General features: G+C 53.7%; 1 protein-coding gene across 2 annotated transcripts in view; it reads right to left on the minus strand.

The window, feature by feature from the left end:
- Nucleotides 1-25,141, minus strand: part of NOL4L (nucleolar protein 4 like) — a 125,263-nt gene that overhangs the window by 98,860 nt on the left and 1,262 nt on the right. The window lies entirely within an intron of this gene.

A 25,141-nucleotide genomic window follows, 5' to 3' on the forward strand; every position in this document is an offset into this window, starting at 1 on the left:
TCACCTCAAGTCAGCAGAGGTTGCAGGGAACAGGGAACGGTGACCCACCAAAGGCCACAGAGCAGGTGCACAGTGAAGTCAGAAGCCCCGTCCCCAAACGCACACACATGTCAGAGGCACAACCATCAGATAAGCTGTCCACTACACAAAGTGGGGTCACCTCCCAAGCCCCCTCCAGGGAGCAGGGCAGTCCCTTTACCACTAATGAGCCTCTGCCCTGCCAACTGTCTTGCTGTCCTGCCAACTGTCCTGCTGTCCTGCCAACTCTGGTACATGTGGAGGAACTGAACACATGGAAGGTTCCAGGCACATGCTGGATGTGGTGGCGCACGCCTTTAACTCCAGCACTTGGGATGCAGGGGCAGGCAGATCACTGGGAGTTTGTGGCCAGCCTGATCTACAAAGCAAGTCTAGGATAGCCAAGGCTACACAGAGAAATCCTGTCTCAAAAAAATCAAACCAAACCGAAACAAAAAGCCAAGAGAGAGAGAGAGAGAGAGAGAGAGAGAGAGAGAGAGAGAGAGAGAGAGAAAGTCCCAAGCACCCCAGTCCTTTGGATGTGACTCTTGGTAACATCCCCAAGGTAGGCCCCTCATTTTACTGATAGAGAAACTGAGATGTGACGCTAAAGGGACCAAGGGACAAGGTCACAGAGCCAGAGACAGCTCCAAGACACCACAGCCCATCATTCTGCACTGCCCATCCCCCACAGCCAAGGTGGTGGCATTCCTGTATACGGAAGCCCGGGAGCCCTCCCGGAACCTTCAAGGTGGAGGTTCTAAGGAGTCACAGGCCCTTCTTCAGCCAATGAGGCTGGGGGGTCAGTGGTGCTGGGCCTGGCCAGGCCCCCAAGGCTGCAGTATGGAGTCTGGGCATACCCTGAGTGCCTGGAGAGCCACTGAAGGGTCTTAGGCTAAGTAATGCAGTCTGACTTCTGTTTCAGAAGATTGCTCTGGCTGCTGGTGGGATAGGGTTGGGGGCTAGCTGCCTCTTGTGTGTTGCCATTCCAGATGGGCATGGAAAGACAGCTTGCTGGCTAACGTAGAAAGCTCTGCTACTGGGACCAGGGTGAGAGCCAACGTGCCGAGAGCTGGTTGGAGGGCAAGTCAGTTGCCTGCGAACGGAAACAGTGTGTTCTCCTATCTCCAAACATGTGGAAAGCAAGGCCAACATCTCAGAACCATTTCAGGGGGATAGTGGGTAGGACTGCTGTGCCAAAACTGAAGGCTGCCTCCTCCAAGAAGTCTTCCTGAGCCTCAAGATCCCATCTGCAGCTCTCATGTCTCCCCATCTGGTTATCGTGTGTCATAATTAGGTCCCAGATTTCCTTAACCATACGATGGGGAAGGACCATTTGGCATTTGGCTCTGGACTCCAGCATTCAGTAAAGAGCCTGTAGACAGTAAGGCCTTCCTTCCTTCCTTCCTTCCTTTCTTTTTTTTTTAAGTGAGCAAAATTTTTTAAATTAATTTATTCTTCTTACATCTCAATGGTTATCCCATCCCTTGTATCCTCCCATTCTTCCCTCTCTCCCATTTTCCCCTTATTCCCCTCCCCTATGACTGTTCCTGAGGGGGCTTTCTTTCCTTCCTTCCTTCATTTTTCCCTTCCTTACTTCCTTTTTCCTTCTTTGGGGCAGGTTCTCACTGCAGCTCAAGTTGACCCAGAACTCATTCTGTAGGCCAGGCTGGCTTTGAACTCCATAAATTCAGCCTCCTGAGTTCTGGGATTATAGGCGTGTGCCACCACACCTGGCCTCTTCCCTTTCTTTTCCTTCTCACCCCAGGTCTGTCTTCTGGCATCTTCGATGCCCTTCTAGAATGGTAACACACAGTAGGTAGCTATTTCTTAGCTTGGAATCCCTTCAGGACTAAGCTCTGCAGCACAGCAGTACCTCAGCCCACAGCAAGGGCAGAGTCCAGGACAGAAGGAGCACTGGTGGGGGAGGGGCCTGCCCTCTCCCCGGCACGCTAACCCTAAGTAGAACTGTCCTTCTGTTGTCTCTGTGGGCACACACAAGAAGTCTAGTCGCGGTACCAGCTGCACAGCTGTCCAAGAACACCAAGTCAGGCATACTAGCACCAGCCTGTACTCTTAGGAGGCTAAGACAAGGAGCCTGGGTTACATAGCAAGTCCCTGTCTCAAAACAAACCAAGAGGACAAAAAGTAGGGAGGAGTGGAAGAGAGAGAGAAAGTGTGGATGGAGGAAGGAAGGAGATATGGAAATAGAGGGAAGAAGGGAGAGAGGGAGAGAGAAAGAGGGAGGGAGAGAGAGAGAGGGAGAGAGAGAGGGAGGGAGAGAGAGAGAGAGGGAGGGAGAGAGAGAGAGGGAGAGAGAGAGAAGAAGAGAGAGAGGGAGGGGGAGAGAGAGAGAGAGAGAGAGAGGGAGAGAGAGAGAAGGAGAGAGAGAGGGAGGGAGGAGAGAGAGAGAGAGAGGGAGGGAGAGAGAGAGAGAGAGAGGGAGAGAGAGAGAGAGAGAGGGAGAGAGAGAGGGAGGGAGAGAGAGAGAGGGAGAGAGAGAGAGAGAGAGAGGGAGAGAGAGAGAGAGAGAGAGAGGGAGAGAGAGAGGGAGGGGGAGAGAGAGAGAGAGAGGGAGAGAGAGAGAGAGAGAGAGAGGGAGAGAGAGAGAGAGAGAGGGAGAGAGAGAGGGAGGGAGAGAGAGAGAGGGAGAGAGAGAGGGAGGGAGAGAGAGAGAGAGAGGGAGGGAGGAGAGAGAGAGAGAGGGAGGGAGAGAGAGAGAGAGAGGGAGGGAGAGAGAGAGAGAGGGAGAGAGAGAGAGAGAAGGAGAGAGAGAGGGAGAGAGAGAGAGAGAGAGAAGGAGAGAGAGAGGGAGGGGGAGAGAGAGAGAGAGAGAAGGAGAGGAGAGAGGGAGAGAGAGAGAGAGAGAGAGAGAGAGAGAGAGAGAGAGAGCGCACACATGAGCACACACACAAGCACACTGGAGCACAAATGTGTGACCATGTCCCAATGCGCTTAGGTTATCAGACCTTGGGGCCAGATCATGTAGCCCAGTTGTAGGGGGCTGCCCCAACTCTTGACACACAGTAGGTACCAACACATATCTGTATTTAGCTCCAGAAAAACAAGGTCACACCCAAGGTGATTTTAACCTTCCTTTCACCAGAGTGGGCCAAGCTGTCCCAAGAGGCACTGCCAGCCCAGGCCTGCCCAGGCCTTGCTGCCCACATGGCCTCCATGAGCAGCCAGCAGGCGGGCAGCTTGGCCGGCTTTAGGGAACCCAGCCTCTTTTGACTGCAGGGCCCAGACAATGCCAGTGACGTGCAAGGCACCCGGTGCCCTGGGCTTCCTCCTTCTCCTCTTTGCTCTCTAGGGCGCTGCAGAGGTTATTTCCGCAAAGGAGGTGAAAGGAAGCGTTGAGAGCTGAGGCTGCGAAGGGAGAAGGGGAGAGGCTGGGGCTGGCAGAATGACTGGGCAGCTTAATGGGGGTTGGGGGGCAGGGAGCAGCGGGCCCTGCAGAGTGGAGTGGCTTATGCACACGGCAGGTGGGAGGACTGGCAAGGGCAGCCTGGCAGGTCCCAGGTGGGAACCAGTGTGCGGCAATGGAGGTCTGCTGAGTCAGGACCATTTTGGATCGGAGTGCTGCCAGGGTGGGGCCCTCTCTAATCCTGCCAGCTCTACACGGGCTTCAAAGCCACACTGAGGGGACAGGGCACCAAGGCCCCTACAGATCATTTCCCCAGCTGCGTCAGGAGAAAACCCAGGCTCTGAGTGACTTGCCTAAGGTCCTACACTTAAAAGCAGGGCACACACCCTGCCTCCGGCAGCAATGGGTGCTTCACTTCCCTGCCTCTTTTCCACTCCTATCTTATTTTTTTTTCCCACCCTGAGACAGGGTCTCACTGCGTAGACCCAGACTGATCTCAAACTCACAACCTCTTGATCCTCCTGCCTTATTCTCCCAACCCCTGAGATGCCAGGTGTGTGCCACCATGCCCAGCACCATCATCTCTTTATATTCAATAAATAATAAACATTTGTATTAATAGGACACTAAGCCTAGGGTGTTGCCTATATAAGTCATCTAATTCCTACAACAACCCTACAAGGTAAAAACTATTGTGTCCACTTCGCAGGTGAAGAAACTGAGACCCTGCAAGGCTGGAGAACACACCAAAGAACAAATGGCCAAAATGTAGTCTGGAGCCAGCATCCTGTGCCACAGGCTGTCACACTGAGTGGAAGCTCTGCCCTGTGCCCTGTGTGCTCCAGGCCCCAGGCTAGGTGCCTGCTAGTGTACGTTCAGCAGCAGCCATGCCACAGTGTGCTTCCTAACACAAGCGCTGACAGAGGGCCCCCCGCATGCCCAGCAGGGCCATGAGATGTGTGCCTGGGCTGTGGGGCCCGGCAGCCCCAGCTCCCTCGCCAGCAGAGCTACTACAGCATGACGGATGTGCCCGCCGCCGCCGCGGGGAGCCCAGGGTAGAGCAGTTGCCTGGAAACAGACTGCTCTCGCGGCCCACACTCAGACCTTTGTCACCATCTCAAGGACCTTTTTTTTTTTTCACTCCTCCTCCTTTCTCGCTGGAGCCAGACCCTGCATGCAGGTGAGAAACTGCAGCCAGTACCACCAGCAGCCCCTGTCACTGGCGATCTTGGGAACCCATGGCCCAGGAGGGGAAAAGAGGTTCTGGGAGAGACAAGGAGGGGGAGAGGGAGATATTCCGTGGGAGGCCTAGCCTGTCTGTGGAAAATTCTACTGGGACTCTTCTCTCCCTGGCTTTCTCGCTCCCTCATCACCACACCACATCACATTACCATCCTCAGCTGTCCTGAGGAAGCCAGAGTCTAGTCCTTTCTCCTAATGGCAATACTGGAAGCTACTGCCTAGAGGGTGGAGCCCAATGATCTACCCAGGGCCAGGCCTCCCAGAGCTGGGGGACAGGTGCAGTGCCCTAGCATGAAGGCACTAATTGGCTCTTGGGCTGGTGGGCCTTGAGAAGGGATTAGCTGGGCCCTAGGGAACAGCCTCGGGACTGGGCCACGCCCCAGCCAAGCTTGGGGACAAGGGTGAACAGCAAGGATCTTGAGGTTAGAATAGCATAGGTTCAAACTGTAGCTCTGTCTCTTAAGCAAGTCATTTCTTTGTGCCTCAGTTTCCTCTTCAGTGAACGCCACAGGGTTCCTGGACACAGGCATGCCATAAGGATGATATTCCAGTTCCAAACACTCAGGGAGACAGGAGACCCACACCCACTAATTGGATAGAAACAGAAACTGAGGCCACCTCAGGCTCACTTTGCCCAGGTCAGACACCAGAAAAAAGGAGGGTGTATGTGTCTCTCTCTACCTTTTAAAAAAATTCATTCATTCATTTTAACATATACATTTATTTTATTACACATGAATAAAAAAAACTACATACAACAGGGAGAACCATGAGACAATCATGAGTTATATAAATGTTACATTCATAGGGATTTGGCTATTTGTATTTGTCAAACTTGAAGTAAACATCTTTCCTGTCTTGTTGGGTCTAAATTTCTGAATGAAATTCAATATTTATCATATCTCATCTCTATTAACTTAAATCCTTTATCTTGATCTAAAAAGATCTTATCTCCTAACCAACTAAACTTGATTGTAAAACTAAACTATCTGGTCTTCAACCCTTGCCCCCCCCCCCAAGAGACCTGAACTGGTAGGGCAGGTTGGCATCTTCCAAAATGAAAAAATGACTGAGACAGTTTACTGCCTGAACAGTCACCCAATACTCTCTATAACGTTGGAGCCTCATCTTCAGCCTTCTAGCCCAATATCTCTGCCAGATCTATTTCCGAGGAAAGAAGTATTGAGGACTTGCTAGTTTGGCCAGCAACTCTGTCTACATCTAAGCTGCCCATTTTTAGGCAGAATTCTGTCTGTGGTAGAAACGAGGACATTTTGTCCAGTGGCCGGTTTGCCACATTTGAAGCTAACTCTGTAAGGAGGTTCTTTGATGCTCATCTTTGAGGATGGCTGGGTGTTGTCAGGAGTTAACTTGTCTTGTTGTCAAAGAATCTTGAGAATAATAAAAACATCTTTAAATGCCATATTCTGTGGGTCTCTGAGGCTTTTGAAGACCTTATTTAACTATTTTACCTTATATATCTATAGAATCATATCTGTCTGTTAGATTTAGGATATATATTCTTGTACTAGTCTGCTAGTATTTGACATGACCATGATTTGCATAAATATACAAAAATCTGTACCAATGACTTAGGGCTTGAGTTAAGGAGTAGGTTCAACCATCTACCTTTTGTTCTATCCTCCATCTCTATTTCTATATCCCGCTTTCTTTCTTTTCAGCTCCTATCTTCTTGCCTACAGATGAAAGATAAAGGAAAAGAGAGACATCCCTGAGTTCAGCCTAGTTTTCTCTCTGTATAAGACCAATGATAACTTATAACCACTTCCCAGTGAAAAATAAGCATTTGTAGATCCAGAGAACAAATCTCTCTACCTTCTTTTTGAGCAAGACTCTGTGCTCACTCTGAAAATTAGATGCCAAGCCACATGCTCTGAGCCTTCTGTGCCTCCTCAACGCCAAGACAGAACTAATGACTAGAGACGCCACTTGATGACTGAGCATTTGCCTCACTTGGAAGACGTGGGTTCCATTCCTAGCAGCAGAAGCCTGGCTTGTGGGTGCTTCAAGGTCTCTGCATAGCCTGTCACCTCTGCTGGGGACAGCCATCTTTTCCTTAGCTCCTTCTGAGGCTCACCCTTCCAGAAAGCCTTTCTAACCCAGTTCTCCTGAGCCCACGCTGGGGACTCCTTTAACTATGCCTGAGACAGCTTCCTGAAGCTTCAAGGCCAGTGTGGAGAGGCAGTCTGGCCTGACCTCGGGGGCAGTAGGCAGACCCCATCTCCTGGTCTTGGCTCTCACTCATCCTCCACAACATGCAGGCTGTGTGCCCAGCCTCACCAGCCCTGCACCCAGCCATCATTTGTACCTCTACTCCTTTGCTGTTGAGGCATCCCCATGCCCCACAACAAGGCTGAGGGTCCCCTGCCCCTGTCCCATTAGGTACAAGTCAGACCCCATCCATCCTAGGCCTTTCCCTGAGTCCTCAGTGCCATAGAGAAGAGGCCTTGCCATCCGTTCTTCCTGAAAGAGTTCTGGTCCTGCTGCCACTCAACAAAAGTCAGACCCAATTCCTGGCACATGGCCACACACATCTCAAGAGAAGTAAAGGGGGGGGCCTGGGGTTGCAGAAACCAAGCCCTTCTGTTGCCCCAGGAACTGAGGTCTGCCTAGGCTTCTCTTTCTACCTGTGCCACCAATGTGGCATGTCAGGGCTGTCGTCACTGGGCTTGCATTCCATGTGTTCCTTCACCTGAGGAGTTAAAATAAGCCCAAGGCAATGACAGTGGCAACAATAAAGTAGCAGTCGTAATATCTGCCACTCTTTAGGTGCCAGCCTCTCAACCTCACAGAATCCCAACATTAAGGATAGAGAAACTTGCCAGAGAAGCAAAGTGACTTATCTAAGGTCACACAGCCTAAAAGCCAGAACATCAGGATGAAGCCTCAGGATAGAAAAACTGTGCTGCCCTGGGGGTGCAGGACTGCCTGGTCTCTGCAAGGTAATGTTAACTCCCAGGTGTTGGTAGCCCCAGTTCTGACCGATAGGCCCCAAGCTTGTCTCGGGTGGCCACCCACTAATTAGCCAGGTGGCTTCTGCAGAGCAATTCTCCTAGGAAAGGCTGAGCTAGGAGCAGGAAAGGTAATTGCTAATTTGCACGAGAGGAGACAAAGGGGACAAAGGCGCCCTTGGTGCAGCTAGCTTCTCACCCACAAGGACCTGTCGCCAGCCAGGCCCAGAAGCATCTGCACACAGCTCCAGCCAGGGCCACCCCTCAAGAAGAAAACCCTCTTAGGGAGGGGCTGGGGAGGGGGAATTGAGCAATGGACACTGGCACCTCCCACTGTGTCCCTCCAGTCCTCTCCGTGCCTTGCTCACTGGACCGCACTGCAGTTCACTGAGTGGCTCTTGTTCTCAGCCCACGGCAGGTGAGAAAGACCTAGCTAGGAAACCGAGAAGCCAGATTAGGATTCAGCCAGCTCCCTCTGTGCTGTTCACTGTATTCTAAGAGTGCCCAACTCATGCCGCCCTGCTTGCAGGCACCCACACGAGGGTAGAAGCTACAGAATACAAAGGGGGGGGCTAGTTGGCTCACACCAGTAACCTCGGCCCTCAAGAGACTGAGGACGATGACAAATTGGATGCCAGCATGGACCTAGGGTTTCCAGGCCCACCTCTTACATTTCAAGACACACTCTTCACCGTGCGTGCGTCTGTTTCTTCATCCAAAACACGGGTCCAGAAAATGGAGCTACTAGTGTGTCTGGGTCCTTCAAGGTATGAACTAAAGTGGGCTCCCCGACCTCTCCTGTCAGGAGCCAGGCAGTCTGGTATCCTTCACAGGGCTAGCACCCAGCCGGGCTAGATCCAGTGGCCAGAAGCCAAATCATTTGAAGACTAAGGCTACAGTAACCAAGGAGTTGGGATTTCTGGGCTGGATTTTGAATCAGGGGCTGGAAAGCCAGGAAGGTGGGTGATAGGAGAAAAAGGGCTTCCCGTTCAGGTCCATCTGCCAGCACCTGCAGCTTGGGATCAGGCAGACCCCAGACAGGTGTGTCCCTCTTTGAAGTTTAGATGTCTGTCTTGACTGTGATGTCCCCTAAATGTGGCTGTCCTAAGATTCAGAGATGTTGCTGGGCAGCTATTTCTGGGGGTACTGTGGCAGAACAGTCAGGAGACCCAGCCCTCCTTTCCCTGGATGGACACACAGGCCAAGCAGACAGTCACATGAAGCACTCCTTCCTCTTCTCCCACACCTGGCCCCACCCCGACTGCCTTGTGGCCTGCCTTTCTCCCAGCGCTGGCCTTTCACCAGCATCACCGCAGCCCTCCTGACCGTGCCTTGCAAAACCTGCTCTGGACCACAAATCTGAGAGTGGCTGTCACTGTGTGTGGCAGTAGGCGGAGGATGTCATGTGCAGCTGGCTTCTATGTGCCAAGTAGACAACCTGCATGCTCATGGCCACAGATGAGGCCCCACGCACCATGAAGCTCCTGGAGCCAGGAGACCTTGGTCTTTGTATCCATCTGTCCTGCTGCTCACTTTGACCATAGGCAACTCATGCATGCACTCCAGGCCTCAGTTTATCCCTCCTAAGATGGGCTATTTTATCTCTCCCTCTCTTCCCATGAACTCTTAGAGACCCATGTAACAAGACAAGCATGCAAAATAGGAGAGTGACTTGACTCATGCAGAAGACTGGCCTCCAGTGTTGACCGCTGACTGAGTAGTCCCTGCTGCTGGGGCCAAGGCTGGCCTCTTGAATGTTTTCTGAAGGATTCTCTGCAATCTCACTGCCATTCTGATCTACAGGCATCCTGTCCCCACTGAGGACACTGATGCTCAGAGAAGAATTTGCCTAAGGTCATTCAAATGCAGGCCCAGGTAGGAAAGAGCTACCCCAGTGATGAGTCAAGAGGATTGTCCTTCCTCACACAGGTCATAAAACCGACTCTAAGAGTTAAAGAGACAGGCGGCAGGCCCCTGCCCAGCTCCACCCAGGAATGAGAATAAAGGCTCATAAATTGTTTTGTCCTGCTACCTTTCAGAGACTTGAAAGGTAAAAGCTGGTGCTTTGGCTGAGCTGGGCGTGGTGACACATGACTTTAATCTCAGCACTCAGGGAGGCAGCGGAAAGGCTGATCGCTGTGTGTTCGAGGCCAGCCTGGTCTACAAAGCGAATCCAGGACAGCCAAAGCTAACACAGAGAGACCCTGTCTCAAAAAAAAAAAAAAAAAAAACCAAGAAGCTGGTCTTTTTGGCCAGGCTTAGTGGCACACGCCTTTAATCCCAGCACTTGAGAGGCAGAAGTAGACGGATCTCTGAGTTCAAGGCCAGCCTGGTCTACAGAGTGGGCTCCAGGGCAGCTAGAGCTATATAGTGAAACACTGTCTCAAAATAAAAACAAAAACAAAAACAAACAAACAAACAAAAAACTAACCAAACAGGCTGGGGAGATGGCTCAGTGGGTATGAACATCGCTTGTTCTAGCAGGGAAGCAGAGAACTCTGAGTTCTATCCCCCAGTGTCCGCACGGCTCCTCACAAGTATTGGTTTCAGTGGATGCAATCTCTGGGAAATCCAGGCTAATAATAATAATAATAATAATAATAATAATAATAATAATAACAACAACAACAACAACAACTAAACAAACAAATAGCTGTTCTTTTGCTTCCCAAATACACAGGTAGCAAGGGTTAGGCTTCCTTACTGATCCTCAAACTCACAGACACTCCCCTGTTTCAGGGCCCTTGTGCTCACTCTTCTTTCTCCCTAAAGCGCTTTTCCACCAGACACCTACATAGCTTACTTGCTAGCATCCTTCAGGGTCTTGCTCACCTGCCATTATGAAATGCCTTCCCTGACTCTTTCAGTGTTCCTCTGCTCCACCCTCTCTGGCGTTTGCCAGCCTCTGACAAGCCGGGCACCCCTCTTGTTTATTGTGCAGTGTCAGCCCCACAGATTGACAGTTCTCTGATGGCAGTGATTTGCTTTTTCTTTTCATTTTTATTACATTCATTTATCTGTGGGGCGGGGGAGACCCACATACCATGGTGCACATGTAGAGGTTAGAGGTCAACTTCTCCATACACCATGGGAGCCCCAGATCAGGCCTGGGTTGATGGGCTTGGCAGCGCACATCTTTACCTGCTGAGCCATTTTGTTGGGCTCCTAGGGCTTGACCTTTGCATTTCCACTGCATAGCGCCTGGCACACAGCAGGCACAACTGCAAATGCTTGGACAAGTGAGTATAACTGAGGCTCAGGGTGGGAATGAGGGGTGACCCGGGACACCCAGGAAGCATAGAAGCCACCTTTGCATCTGGCCTTCTGCATCTTCATGGGATCAGCTTGGATTTGCAAGCACAGAGTGCACTGGGCCTGGGTCCCTCCTTCCCTTCTTGCTTTCTAGAGGACCATGTCCCCAGCAGAGGGCCTGTGTAAAGTGTTCTCAGCAGGGGCAGGAAGGGTGGGTGTGTCCTTCCAGAGCCCCTTGCCTCTGCCAGCAACGTCCACTCCAGATCCCAGAGTGGGTAAAAAACAGAATCTTCTCTTTTCTGCCGCCTGAGAAGCCTTGTGGAAAGGGAAAGTTCCTTGACTTTAGGAGTTATGGTGGCCCCACAGAAGGTGGCTCTACCTTCTCAGACAAGATGCTGTGGGAAAGACAAGCCAGCATAAACCCTGCCTGGGCACATCAGACTCAGGCACTCCCCTCCCCACACACACCCACACTGGTCCCAGGATTCAAGACAGGGACCTGAGAGGCTGAGGAGGTGACTGTGTGCTGTAACTGGCAAGCAGCCACACCTGAAGTGGCTGCTGGTCAAGCAGCCTGACTGAGCTCACATCCGGCTCACAGGGGCCTTGGCAAATTGTGTAAGATCTCTATGCCATGCAGGATTGGTGCAGAAGCCAATGTGCAAATACACAGGGAGCATGTAGGACAGGGCAGCCCACAGGCGCTCACTGAAGTGTGAGCTGACACACTACCATCATCTTGTCGGCATCGACATCATCATCACCACCATCGTTATGGTTATAACCCACCAGCCCATTATTACCACCATCATCATTATCCCCATCCTTACCACTACCATCACCATCCTCATCATCACCCCCATTACCTCATCATCATCACCACCTCATCATAATTACCACCCCATCACCACCATCACCAATATCATAGTCATCACCATCGCCAGCATATCACAACCACTATCATCACCATCATCATGTTCATCAGCATCACCACTGCTCCATTGCCATTGTTACCACTACCATCATCAACATCACCACCAGCATCCTAACTACCACATCACCATGGCAACCGTTGCCATCACCAGCACCATCATCATCACTGTACCATCACCACCAGCACCAATTGCCAGACCACTCACAGTATCATCGCAACTATTTAGCATCTGTTTACCACAATGTATCCCGAATTCTGCCATAGCAGAAGCTATACCTGTGGGGCTCAATACTGCACCCCAGGAGGCGCCTCTAAATAGGTAAATGAATATGTGACGAGTGATGGTGACGAGGACGGAGGAAGAACAGTGAGTGCTACTTTGGGGGAAGTGACAAGAATCAGGATGAGATGCTAGGAACGGCCCTTCATTCCTTGCACCCCCAGAGTTCTACTTTCCAGAGAAGGGAGGCTCCAAAGAGCCTGATAGAGGGCAGCTGGTTGGCACTGGAGACTGTTGGCAGAAGTAGCCACAGGGCTGGCACTATCAGGACAAGGCTGGCTGCCAGCTCCCCAGCCTTAGCTTCCATACTCTTGGAGGTAGGAGGTCAAGTCTGTGCTGTGCCCACCCCTCACTGCCATGTCCTGGTGGAATAAATAAATGAACAGGGCCTGCTGCCTGGCGATGAATGAGTGACCGAGGCCTCCTGGGGTCTGTATAGACGCGGATGGACTCAGACTGCCTCACACTCACCTCCCAAGCACTGCATTCACGGCTGGGGGCCACCATGCCCAGGCAGCCCTATGTCACTTGCTGGTGGCTTCCATGTTAGCCTTTGTTCTTTAAAATAACTGCAGCAGCTGCTGAATGCAGCGCCATGAGGCAGGTCCTGGGCCAGAATTCCTTGCCTGAATCCCATGGCTGTGCACAGCAACTTCTGCCACCAGGGTTTGCTAGCTGGAGAAGGAAACAGAGGACCAGACTGGTTCACTAATTCCCCACAGCTGCCCAAGTACTCCACAGCACTGTGGCGGGGTTCTCCGCTCTGCTAGGGTCCACAGAAGACAGCAGCACTTCAAGCTCAGCTGCAGATCCTCCCAAGGGCAGGGGCCTGCCAGTCAGGTCCTCAGTGAGAAACCCCAGCCCTCCATCATATCTGAGGCACTGCCTTGGCTCCCCACAGCAATGGTGCCGCCTCCCCTCTCAGGAGATCAGGGCCAGAGTGGCACAGGTTTTCCAAAAGTCATCAGGTTGAGGAGGGGCAGGGAAGGCCACGCATCCCTGGATCCTGGCCTCAGATCTTTCTTTGGGCCCCCTCCCCTCCTGTACCCATCATCACCCAAAGTGCCCTGTCTAGGAGCCCAGGATCTATCTGTCCACAAGCCCTGGGGCCCAACCAACAACCAGGAAGCCCCTCTGCACAGAGGCGTGTCACAAGATCTGGAGCTATGAGGCTGACCTCTCCCAGAAAGTGGAGGGGATGTGGGGAAGGACACATAATAAAAACTGAGCTTGGGATCTAAGAGGGATCTCAGCAAACATTTAAACTTGCACATGAAGTGTGAACAGCCATGCACACACAACAATTAATACCAACAGCAGCAGAGGCGACAGCTATGGCTGTATGGGTCCACACCCAGACCTCAACCGTGGGCCAATTATGCCCTCCACTGTCACTGAAGCAGATTCTGTAATTATCCCACACTGTTCAGATGCAGAAACTGAAACAAAGAAGTTAAGCAAGCTGCCCACATCACACAGCAAGTAGATGGTGGACTCAGGATCCAAACTTGGCAGCCTGGCCTCAGAGTCAAAGGGCTGACGAGGCTGTTCCAGGATTGGAGAGCCTAGGGCAGGGGCAGGAAGTGGCCACTGGGGGTTGCTGCTGAGTTACTGTTGCCTTAAACCACACACACACACACACACACACACACACACATACACACACACACACACACCACACTCCCTGTGAGCAAGCTTCTCCCAAGCACCTGTGTGCACAGGGTCTGAGCTCCCCTGATTCCACAGCATCCTCTCCCAACCCTGAGCCCCAGTACCATCCGGACCAAACTGGTCTCCTCTTGGAGCTGTGGGGCGCACTGTGGCTAGACTGAAACTGCATTTCCTTCTGCCATGGTGAAGGGCAGGGACTCGTGCCCTCAGAGCTGGGACCAGGTTTTCCCATTGGGCTGATATGGAGCAACAATGTGGCCCAGAGTTAGCATCTTGCCATACGGACTCACACCCACCCTGCGCATCCCTGCAAGAGCCACTATCCAAGCCTACATAACAACCCTAGGGCCCCTTGGGTTTCAGCCCAGCTGTCTGTCAAAAGGATGTGTGGTGTGGGGAGCCAAAGCCAGGCACCATCATATGGTTCCCAGGCCCCGCCCTGCTGCCTCTTACAGCTGTGCAGCCTTGGCACATGGACTTAACCTCTCTGAGCCTGACTCTCTATCAGCAGTGTGAGGGCAGTCACACGAGGCCGAGCACACCTAAAGTCTTTGGCCCAGGACCTGGCACTTCCCAGGGCCTCAGCAAACTGTGTCAATGCTGCCACTGTTCTCATTCTGCAAGTACGCAGAGAGCACTGACTCAGTGTACCCCTAATCATCCCTGTAACCCCAGGAGAGCGTTAACGTCACTCTTCCATTTTGCTGATGTGGAGACCTGAAGAGGTTGTTTCTAAGGTTTCACACCCAGTAAGAGAACAAAACTTTGAATCCAGAAGCCCCAGACTTGAGGAAGTATACACACAGCTGCTTGTTTGCTCGTTTGTTTGCAACAGGGTTTCTCTGTGTAGCCCTGGCTGTCCTAGAACTCACCATGTAGACCAGGCTGGCCTTGAACTCAAGAGATCTGCCTGTCTCTGCCTCCCAAATGCTGGGATTAAATGTGTGTGCTACCTGGTCTGGGAGACCCACAACTCTTTTTTTTTTTTTTTTTTTTTTTTTGGTTTTTCTCTGTGTAGCTTTTGCTGTCCTGGACTCACTTTGTAGACCAGGCTGGCCTCAAACTCACAGAGATCCACCTGCCTCTGCCTCCCAAGTGCTGGGATTAAAGGCATGCCCCAACAATCCTGGAGGCTGATGTCCTCATCCTGGAAGTCCCTGCAATGGCCATGTCCGCGTACCCACTCTGCCCCTCACTCTCTCCCACCTTGACTCACTGCTTCTTCTTTGACCCTCAAGCCCAGAGTCCCCGGCAGCTGTTGCTGACCACAGGACAGGCACAGCAGCAACCTGTTCTTTGATTCCCAGGCTGAGCACTTTGCTTGGAGGCTCCCCTACTTCCCACAGTTTCAACCCGGGCAAGACCACTGGGCTCACAGAAGGGGGAAACTGGCTGGACCGGAGGCAGGGACAGTCTCAAGGTCATCGAATGACTGTTAGCTGAGAGTTCAGCCGGGAGGCCAGGCTACTGAGCTCAAAGGTCTGCAGGCAGGGCTATTCCACCAGAGCCCTGACAACAGCTCCCCATTACTGACAACATGGCTACCACTCTGGGGTGGATGCTCTAGCCTAGAGCCTACCAGGGGACGAATGGAATCCAGAGCTATCTCTACCTCTTTCATTTATGCTTTTAAGCTTACTTGGTGGGTGAGGAGGAACAGATGTCTCAGTCAGAGTACTTACTAGTTTTGCAGAGTACCTGGGTTCGGTTCCCAACACCCACATGACACAGCTCACAAGGCCCTGTAACACCAACTTGAAAGGCTTCAACACTCTGGTCTCCCTGGGCACCTTGCACACACGTACGGCACATATAAAGTCATGCAGGCACACACACACACATACTAATAAACACATATTTTGTGGTGCTGGGGATGGAACCTAGGACCTTGTTCATGCTAAATAACACTGGGACCTCTGAGCTACAGCACCAGTCCCATCATTCCATGGGATAAATGGGGGCTGGAAAGGGGATGTGTTCAAGACTGCAAGGCAGTAAATGGGGCCAGGCATGGTGGCCCATGCCTGTGATCCCAGCACTTGGGAGGTAAGTTCAAGGCCAGCCTGGTCTACAGAGCGAGTCCAGGACAGCCAAGGCTACACAGAGAAACCCTGTCTCAAAAAAAAAAAAAAAAAAAAAAGGCCTTGGGCTCTAACATCATCACCAAAATAAAACCACCCATAATCTCCCGTTCCCCTGACCTCTTCACTCAGAGTTCCAGAGTCCCTCCAGGTCCCTAGAGCTCCTGCTTTGCAGGAGGGCCCCTGAGGTGCCTGAGATGGCAGCAGTCCCTACTTTAAAAAGTCTAGCACACTGAGCTTCACGTCTCCATCCCACCTGCCCATGGGACAGATTTTATCAGCACCAAAGGCCAGGATCAGAGCAGGCAAGCCACTTACCTGATGTCACACAGCCACTCACATGGCTCTAAAGGCAGGTCTGCCACTGGTCCTGTTGTCCTCTGGCCTTTCCTATAATCATGAGCACCAGGTGCCTTCGCAGACCGACCCCTTTGCACTCTCATGAGAATGTCCACCCTACTACTTAATTCATTCAACTCAGTTCCTTCCTTAATTTCCCCATCAACCTGAAGAACCACCATTAGACCCATCTTTCTGATGAAGAAACAGAAGTTGCTAGTGGCTACCTAGCTGGGTACTAAGCATAGGCTGCACCTCGGTTTGCTAATCTTCAGAATGGGGTTCATAACAACTAAGGACTGTGCAAGACTGGGGAAGCTAGGGGCTGGCCCTCGAACAGACCCAGACGAGGCCCTGAATCTAGTATGCTCTTGTCTGTGCCTCACACCCATCAGGCCCCGCCTGATGAGGGAAGGTGCCATGTCAGATGCTGAGGAAATGCTGAGTCATCCACCCAAGCAGAGGCCTCCCAGGAGAGGAGGGTGACAGGGTCCCAACTCAGCAGGAAGGTTGCAGGAAGGTTGCAGGCAGCCCACGGCTCCTGTGCACATGGCAGCTCCTGAACTGGGCCACCAGGGCCTGAGTCACTGGGGCTCCCCATTGGCCTCCCACAGTTACCACAGGGTTTGTGGACACTTAGACTATACTCACCAGTCTGCTCAAGACCCCCCCTCAGATACCCCAACACACAGCTGCAGCCCCACCATGTACAGCCTCATCCAGATCCACCAGGGCCTCCACACACCTCCTGGCTTCCGAGATATACCTCTTTGCCTCTCTTCCCCACATGTCGCTCTACCCTAGGAGGTGAGTGCCCAGGCCTGCAACTTCCCATGGCTGTTTCTCTGACTGAATCCCTCTCTCTCTCCTTTGCCAGAAGCTCCTTCTATCCCAACCAGGTTTCCCCCGTACATTCCTCGGGACCCTAAAGCCATTCTTTTCTCAGTAGACTAAATCAATGGCCATCCCCAGCCATGGGGAGAGCCAGCCAGACTCCATCCTGCAAAGGCCCCATCAACCCTGTCCACTTTGCATGGGTTCGGGTTCCAACCTCTTCATTTCTACTTTTCACTGGAAGATAGGTTGGGCACCTTAAGGCACAGGTCAAAGGTCAGTTCTCTGAGGGCTTTCCAGGCATTAATGGGTTGAAGGATGGGTCTGTGCTTGGGGCCCTGGAGTGCAGGATTGGACCAACAATTATCAGAATCCTGCTCAGAGGGAAGTATAATTAACCCTTCCCTGCAGGGAACCCCCAAGGGGCAGGCACTATTCCAGGTCATTGGGATGCAAAGTAAACCAAACACACAGAGCCACGCTGAAGCTGCCATCTTGAGGGAGAACACCGCAGCAGTACTGTCTATGAGGTAGAGGGTGACAGGAAAAATAGTTTGAAGGAGACAGCATCCAAGAGATCTCAGGGAGTGTTTCTGAAGAGGTGGTATTTATCGAAGATTGCAAGGAGACAGAGCTGGCCAGGCACACAGATAATTGGGGTGAAGGGAGATGGGGGGGGAGAGAGCCAGTACAAGGGCCCTGGGGCCTATTGTATTTGCAAAATAGCAGAAGCCAGTAGGGTGTGGCCAAATGGATGAGGGAGAGTGGGAAACTATAAAGACAGCAGGTGCAAGGGCACCAGGCAGCTGGCCGGCTCACAGGGGGTTCTGGGACTTCCACCCTTGTTTGAGTGTTTCTGAGCTGAGACTCACTGTATTGCCCAAGCTGTGTTCAAGCTGTCCTGAGGGTCACGTTACAGGTGTGTGCCAAGTCATCCAGGAATAAGGTAAAGTCCTGAGGAGCCCTGGGCAGAATGATAGGACCTGTCTCGCTTTTCGAAAAGCCCCCCCTAGCTGTATGAATGAAGAGGGGATCCTTTGGCCAGAGTGGACTTGGGAACCAGTAGGAGGCTAATGCCCCTCTAGGCTGGCCGTAGCTGGTGACAGGAGAAGGAAGCTTGGATGTGGTGGGGCTTGGGATGTTGAAGATAGAACAAGAGTTTTCAGATGAGCTGGCTGGGTAAGGAGACAAAGGTAAGAGAAAGGTAAACAAAACAAAAACCAGGCTGGAGAGACACTGACTGCTCTTCCAGAGGTCCTGAGTTCAATTCCCAGCAACCATATGGTGGCTCACAACCATCTATAATGAGATCTGGTGCCCTCTTCTGGCCTGCAGGTGTATAAGTGGGCAGAGCACTGTACACATAATAAATAAATAAATAAATAAATAATTTTAAAAACAAACAAAAACAAAACAAAACAAAAACCGCCTCCTAGATACAGCCCAGAAAGGCAGGGTAGAGGGGTGGGGAGGAGAGGCTTGAGAACAGGAAGGAGGGGCTTGAGAACAGGGAGGAGGGGCTTGAGAACGGGGAGGAGGGGCTTGAGAATTGGGAGGAGGGGCTTGAGAACAGGGAGGAGGGGCTTGAGAACGGGGAGGAGGGGCTTGAGAACGGGGAGGAGGGGCTTGAGAATTGGGAGGAGGGGCTTGAGAACGGGGAGGAGGGGCTTGAGAACGGGGAGGAGGGGCTTGAGAACGGGGAGGAGGGGCTTGAGAAAGGGGAGGAGGGGCTTGAGAATTGGGAGGAGGGGCTTGAGAACAGGGAGGTGGGCTTGACTTTACAACCAGATTTTTGCTCCACTCTGGGAATTCTGAGTGAAATCCCTCTGCGCGTCCTCACTTTTCCTATCTGCAGCAGAAGAGCCCCATGTCCCAATATGGCCAAGAGGAATGTACACTAAGGAGTTGGTGGCCTTGTCCTCCACAGCCAAGCAGCTTCCCTCCAGCCTCCCAACCCCCTGTAGTTGCCCAGACCAGACCAAGCCTGCAGCTGCAGCTGATGGAGACCAAGAGGAGGGGAGAGGGGAGGAGGGGGAGTGGCATCTGCCTCCCCAGCAGGTGGAAGAGCGGATGGAGGTCTGGGAAGCCTCAGAACCGCCCTCAGGCAAGGGCTCTGTGAGCCTGGGGTGGGCGGAGGCTGAGGACACTGCAGCCACCCCTCCCAGAGAGCAGAGGGCCAGACAGAGCTCTGGCACCACCTGAGCCTTGCTTACTGGGGGGACCCAGGAAGGGCCTTCTGATCTCTCTAGTCCCAGGTTTCAGGGAGCACATTCATTACTTGGCACAAGGTGGGGTCTGGGGTGACTGAGAGACCTGCTCAGACCGTGGACTAATTGGTCAGGCACTTAACAGGGCGGTTAAAGCCTCCCCTCCCCTCAGCCCTCCTAGCACCATTGAGAGGTACAAAGGAAGGGGCTTCACCAAGTTCCCACCAAGTTTCCTGGGCCCCTGACGGCACAGCAGCACAGAGATGCCTCAGGCACAACCTCAAGGGACCAATCCTTGTGGCTGCCTTCTGAGTACCAGGACCTGGGCTGGATCTCCACCTCCACGGCCCTAGCCACTGTCCATGACAGCTTCCATCTCCAGCTCCATTTTCCAGATGAGAAGTGCAAAGCTCAGCAGGCTCATGCCCCAGCCAGCTTTTCCTAACACTTGCTGTCTGTGGGCTCCATGTGCCTTGGGATGTGACCCACACACTAGTCCCATAAGAGAGGATGGAACAGGGGTGCAAACCCACGGCCCTGTGGCCGGAAAGCCCTTGCCCCGCGTCTCACGCTACCACCCAGCTTCCTCCCACCCCTCTGCCTGCGTTGGCACTCGGGGGGCTGACCCTGGTTTTCACATTAGCAGGGTGACCTTGAGAACATTCATTAACCACTATCGTCAAGGACAGCAGCGCCTTTTCCAGGCTGGTCAGGGGCTGCATCCTTTTGCCTGTTTTCCAGGCGAGGAAACTGAAGCTTGAAGATGCCAGGCAGGTTACCTGCCACCAAGTTGGAGCTGGGATCCTGTCCAAGGGGCCCGACCTACTACTCTCCTAGAAGGACTCCATCCTGTCTAGGGACTTGACATTGGCCCTGGGGGTTGGGGGATGGGGTGGGGGTGGGAAGAGTCGTCAAGGAAATGTTTTAGTTTCCAGTGTGGGAACAGGGCCTCGTCTTCCACTCTCTCTCTAACTTGGCATCAGCTGGCCAAAAGGGACACCAGAGGCAGGGTGGCCACTTGGGCTGGCCTGGCTTTGATGAAAAAACACCCTACGAGCAGCACGCTGCCACCAGCCAGCCAGGGCTTTCCATCAGAACCTCACACACAGTCACACCATGCTCTGCCAGCCCAGCACCCCAGGTGCTCCCACATCTGCCAACACAGACTCTCACAACCACAGCCATCACAAGCATGCCGCCTCCCACCACCTGCACACACCGGTGCCCAGCACACATCCCCACCCGCACTCTCAGCCAACACATTGATACATATACCCATTTAGCTGACTCGTGAACATACACAGTGCACATGTGTTCTACCACATGGCCTCACACTCATGTACACTCTGTCATCAATGGTATAACCTCTAAGGTAAGAACTGGCTCAGAGAAGCCAAGGCTTGTCTGAAGCCATCAACTTCTGTCCCTGGGGACAGGCTTCTCCACCTTAACTGCCTCCGCACCCACCCACTGGTGCTCCCAGCAGCATTTTCAGGGTTTGGCCTTCTAGCTAGGAAGGCAGCCCATGGGGTCACAAAGGAGAGGCGGGCTACTTAGTGAAGGAAGAAGAGTTCAGCTGTCTCCACCCCAGCAGAGTGACTGAGAGCCAGAGAGGAGGCCTGAGGAAGTCACGACACCCTGCTCTAAAATGCCCCTCCAACAAGGCTCCAGGACCCTGTTACTCTGTTATGGAGGCTTAATTAATGAAAAGGCTTCCTTCTGCCGCTCTTGAGTAATCTAAATGGGGCCGGTACCAGACACCACTGTCAACTCTCTCCCCAAAGTCCCCTGAGACCCAAGGCAACAGAGACCTTCCTCAGCCATGCCTACCCTATTGTGTTCCAGGAAAGCCCCAATCTACAAAACCAGACATCTTGACCAGAGAGATTCTTCTAAACAAATTCAGACTTAGGCATTCAAATTAGACTATGTTGCAGGATACCTCAAACTCAGAACAGAAACGTGTCTGAGCCCAGGCTCAAGGTCTGCCCACTCAGTAGTACGGCCTAGGGAAATTTCTTAAGTCTCCTAAGCCTCAGTTTACCTATCTGACAGGTGATAATAATACCAATGTTGGCCTATAAGCTGCTGTGGAATTCCCACAAGCTGAGGTGTCCTCTCAACACAACGGGCAGGCACACAGTAGCCTACTGAGAAACAGGTGCCAAGGGAGCTCACCTTTAATCCCAGCAATTGAAAGGCATAAGCAATGGGGGGGGGGGGTGTCTCTGAGACCAGCCTGGTCTACACAGAGTTCCAGGCCAGCCAGGGGCTGTCTAAAAAAGAAAAAAAGGTGGGGGGGGGGAGGAGGAAAAGATAGGAGGCGGGAGAGGAGGGAGAGGGAAGGAGAGAAAGAGGTGCTACAGTGACAGTTTGGAGAAAAGGAAACAGAGTGGACTAAGGTAGATAACCCCCTGAAAGTGAAAGCCTGTTACTCAGTAGAAGGCTGTTACAATGTTACACTACAGCAGCAGAGGCCCGTTCCTGCCCAGACCAGTGGCCGCAGGTGCCAAAGGTTTACACAAAAGCTCTGGGGAGGAAGACTTCAGACTGTGAAAACGCTTTCCACTAAATGAACGTCATCTGCAAACTGGGAAAAGACCACCATTAGTCGATTTGGCCAGCGCAACACCTGGGGTCCAGCTCACAGAAGCATCATGTTGACAGTGAAGTTGGGCCATCACAGAGGGGACCCTAGAGGGATCCAAAGCATGTGCTGGGCCCAGGAGAGGCCATGGTGAAGCTCACAGACCCGCGCCCCAGTCCACCAGTGGAGCTGCCTCTCCCTGTGGGACTCAGCGAGTGTCCTGAAAGTTGGTACTGCCGGGCTGAGACTAGCTCTCTCCAAAGAGCCTTCGGGGGGGGGGGGTTCTCTTGACCTAGGATTAAGGAGCTGGCTCAGGGTCCTGTCCCAGCCTCATCTGTGCCCCGCCCCCCCCCCCCCCCCGCCAGGTCCCAGGAACAGTCCCACTCAGAGGCCAGTGGCAAAGAGGGGGAGTGGGCTCCTTTGGTTGGAACAGAATCCAAGGGTCTTCCCTCCAAGAGGTTCCCTTCCCCTGCTTAACCACCAGTGTGGTCAAAGCAGGCGAAACACAAGAAATAATAGAGCCAAACCAAGCTTTGCCCAGCCAGAGGCCCTGTCTGGTTCTTATCATAAAAAGATCTTATCCTCATGAGCACCAGTGAGGGACTCCGCCCTCTCTCAGTCTTCTGCCTGCACCTTCGACTTCCTGTGACAACCTGCACACTGAGACCAGCCTGCTTTCCCCTAAGCTAGGCTCCCCCCCCCCCCACCAAGCCCCACCCCCACAGGGGCCCCAGCTGCAGGAGGCCCTGCTGAGTGTAATTCCCTGCGCCCTCCTCTCTGCCCTGGCCCGTCCGGACAGATTAAGCCTTTGTCACACACACCCAGAAAAGCTCAGGGCCAGATGGGACAGGACAAGTGTTAGTTCATCGACCCAAAGCAGACCTGGAAACTCGGAGAGGGCCTTGACCACAGCTCCTCACAGAGCTGCAGGGGGAGAAAAAGGGAGGAGGGGCGGGGCGGGGCTGAGAAGAAGCAGGACACAGGGGTGGTTACTCTTGGACCACTGCTGTCACCCCTGGGCTTATCTCTGGGCTCCCAGATACCCTGACATTTCCTACCTGCCCTCCCTCTTGAGTCTCTGCAGACTTTTCTCACTATCAGCTGTACCTGTCTTCCCTGCCAGGAGAAATCGCTCACCCATCCCAAATGCCCAGCACTGACTTCAATGGCCCAGGGCCTACCCCAAGACCTGGAGACTCCAAATAAATATCATAGAAAAAGGTTTCTGGCCCAGTGACCTTCAGAAGAGCCCACCCAAGGCAAAACTATAAAATCTTTCCCACTGACACCAGAAGTAATGACAATTTCGATTCTACGTGTGTGTCTGCATGTGTGTGTATGCATGTGCTTGTGTGTGCGTGTGGCTCAGTAAAGGCAGAGGGGTGACCTTTTACATCTGTCAAAAAAAGGTCCCGTTTTCAGTCCCTCCTAGGAAGCGGCCATGGCTGCCTCAGAATTCCCAGCAGAATCTGCTTCTCAGATCAGCTAAAAAGGAAGTGGAAACACGATACCGGCACCCCAGGAAGACATTTGGAGATGGGGTGGCAGCACTCTGGGCAACTCCAGTGGCTGATTCTGGTTGGCTAGGCAAGTGGCAGGTAACTAACAGGTTCTCTGGGGACAGGCAGTCCAGGCAAGCAGGCACGGGGAACTGGAGGGACAGGCTGTCACAGGAGAGCACGCCTGTTGTGTTTGTCATCCTCCTGGCAGCCTGGGCACGGAGGCCTGGGTCCCTGCTTCCCTGCCTCCCAGGCAGGTGGTCCCTGGGAAAGGTTTATTTTTGGTCTTAGAGCCAGGGTGGAGGCTTGTCAGGTCTCTGCTGTAAAAGACAAGCAGGGTAGACAGAGTGGGTTTCGGGAAAGATCTGTAGCAGCTAGCTAGCTAGCTCAGGCAGGCAGGACCTGAGCCCAGGCCTTGCGCCAGCTTCTCCAAAAGGATGGGAAGGGGTCTTCTGCTGTGACAGCGACATGGAATAAAGGGACGGACAAATTGCCTCATGATTAGCACTCCCTAGGGGGAGTGGGTGACCCACAGAGACAGTAAGCCAGCCACCAGGTGTGGGAGCATCTCTCCCCGAACCCCAATAGTAGGTGGGTTGGGGATCCTGCTTCAGACTTGAAAGGAGTTGGGGCAAGATCCTAAGCTTCTGAGAAGGGTAGCCAGGAGGATGAAGCAGCGACTGAATTGGGAAGCCCTGAAGGCTAAAGGCAAGGATCTGGCTAACAGTCTGGTGGGTGGCTGCCCTAGGAAGAACCACCTTGATATGGGGGACGGGGGGGGGGGGCTTGCTCAGGGTGGGAAGAACCAAGTGGAAGTCCCAAAATGACAGGGTGGGAAAGAATGACCTATCTTGCTTTCCGGAGGTGACAGCTCACCTGCCCTGTAAGGGCAAATGGGCAGTCATTTGGATGGGGGAAGGTCCTTGGCCCACCGGAGCAGGGGACAATGACCCAGACTCCCTGGGTTTGGGGGCGACTGCCCATTTACTGGGGTTTCTGTAACCTGCGCCGCAGGGATTCGGCCCAGCCTCCCGCTCCGGCAAGCCGGCGGGCGCGCCCCTCAGCCCTGCCCCCTGTTCCCCGTCCGGCCGGAGGCGGCAGCGGCGCAGATGGGCTGCTGGCGGCCGCAGCGGCAGCGGCGCGGTTATCAGCGCTCCTCGCAGATGGGCCGCCCGCCCTCCGCGCTCGCGGCTCCCACTCCCCGCGGCCTGCAGCCCCGTCCCCTGGGCGCGGGGGGAGGCGCCTCGGGCTCCGCTCTCTGCCTCCCGCCTCCTTCCCTGGCGGTCCCCTCACCCCGCGGGCCGGGCCCCGGCGGCCGCCGGAGGGGGAGGGGGAGGGGACAAGTGCACTTTTCGTAACGACCGAATCAATTGTGTGTGAAGAGCCCGCTCCGGCCGGGGACAGGGCTGAGCGCAGGGCGGGCGCGCCGGACGGGGGAGGAGCGCGGAGGGGGGAGCGGGGGAGCAGGGAGGAGGGAGGCCGGCGCGGGGCGGCTGGGTTCTAGCGCTCCGGCCGGGCGAGGCCAGGGAGGGGCGGCGGGGAGGAAAGCTAGGCTGGCCCGGCCCGGCCCGGCCAGGGACCGAACGCACTACCTGAAGGTCTGGGCGACGGAAAGTTCAAAGCTCAGCAGCGCCCCGAGAGCAGCTGCCCCCCCCCAGCCCCCACCCTCTGCAGAACAATGAAGTCCCAGTGGGGGGAGCCGTGGGACCCAAGCCACACGCCCTCTCCAGGGCACCCCGGGCCGAAGGGGATGCCCCCGCCCGGCCATCAGCCTCCTTCTTCTCGGGGGTTGCGGTTACCCGCCCCCTCCCCAGCGCCACCCGGGCCAGCCCGGGGAACGGGGGAGGGGAGGGGATGA

Source organism: Acomys minous, assembly GCF_964271855.1.
Source record: "Acomys minous genome assembly, chromosome: 3".
NCBI classification, from domain to species: domain Eukaryota; kingdom Metazoa; phylum Chordata; class Mammalia; order Rodentia; family Muridae; genus Acomys; species Acomys minous.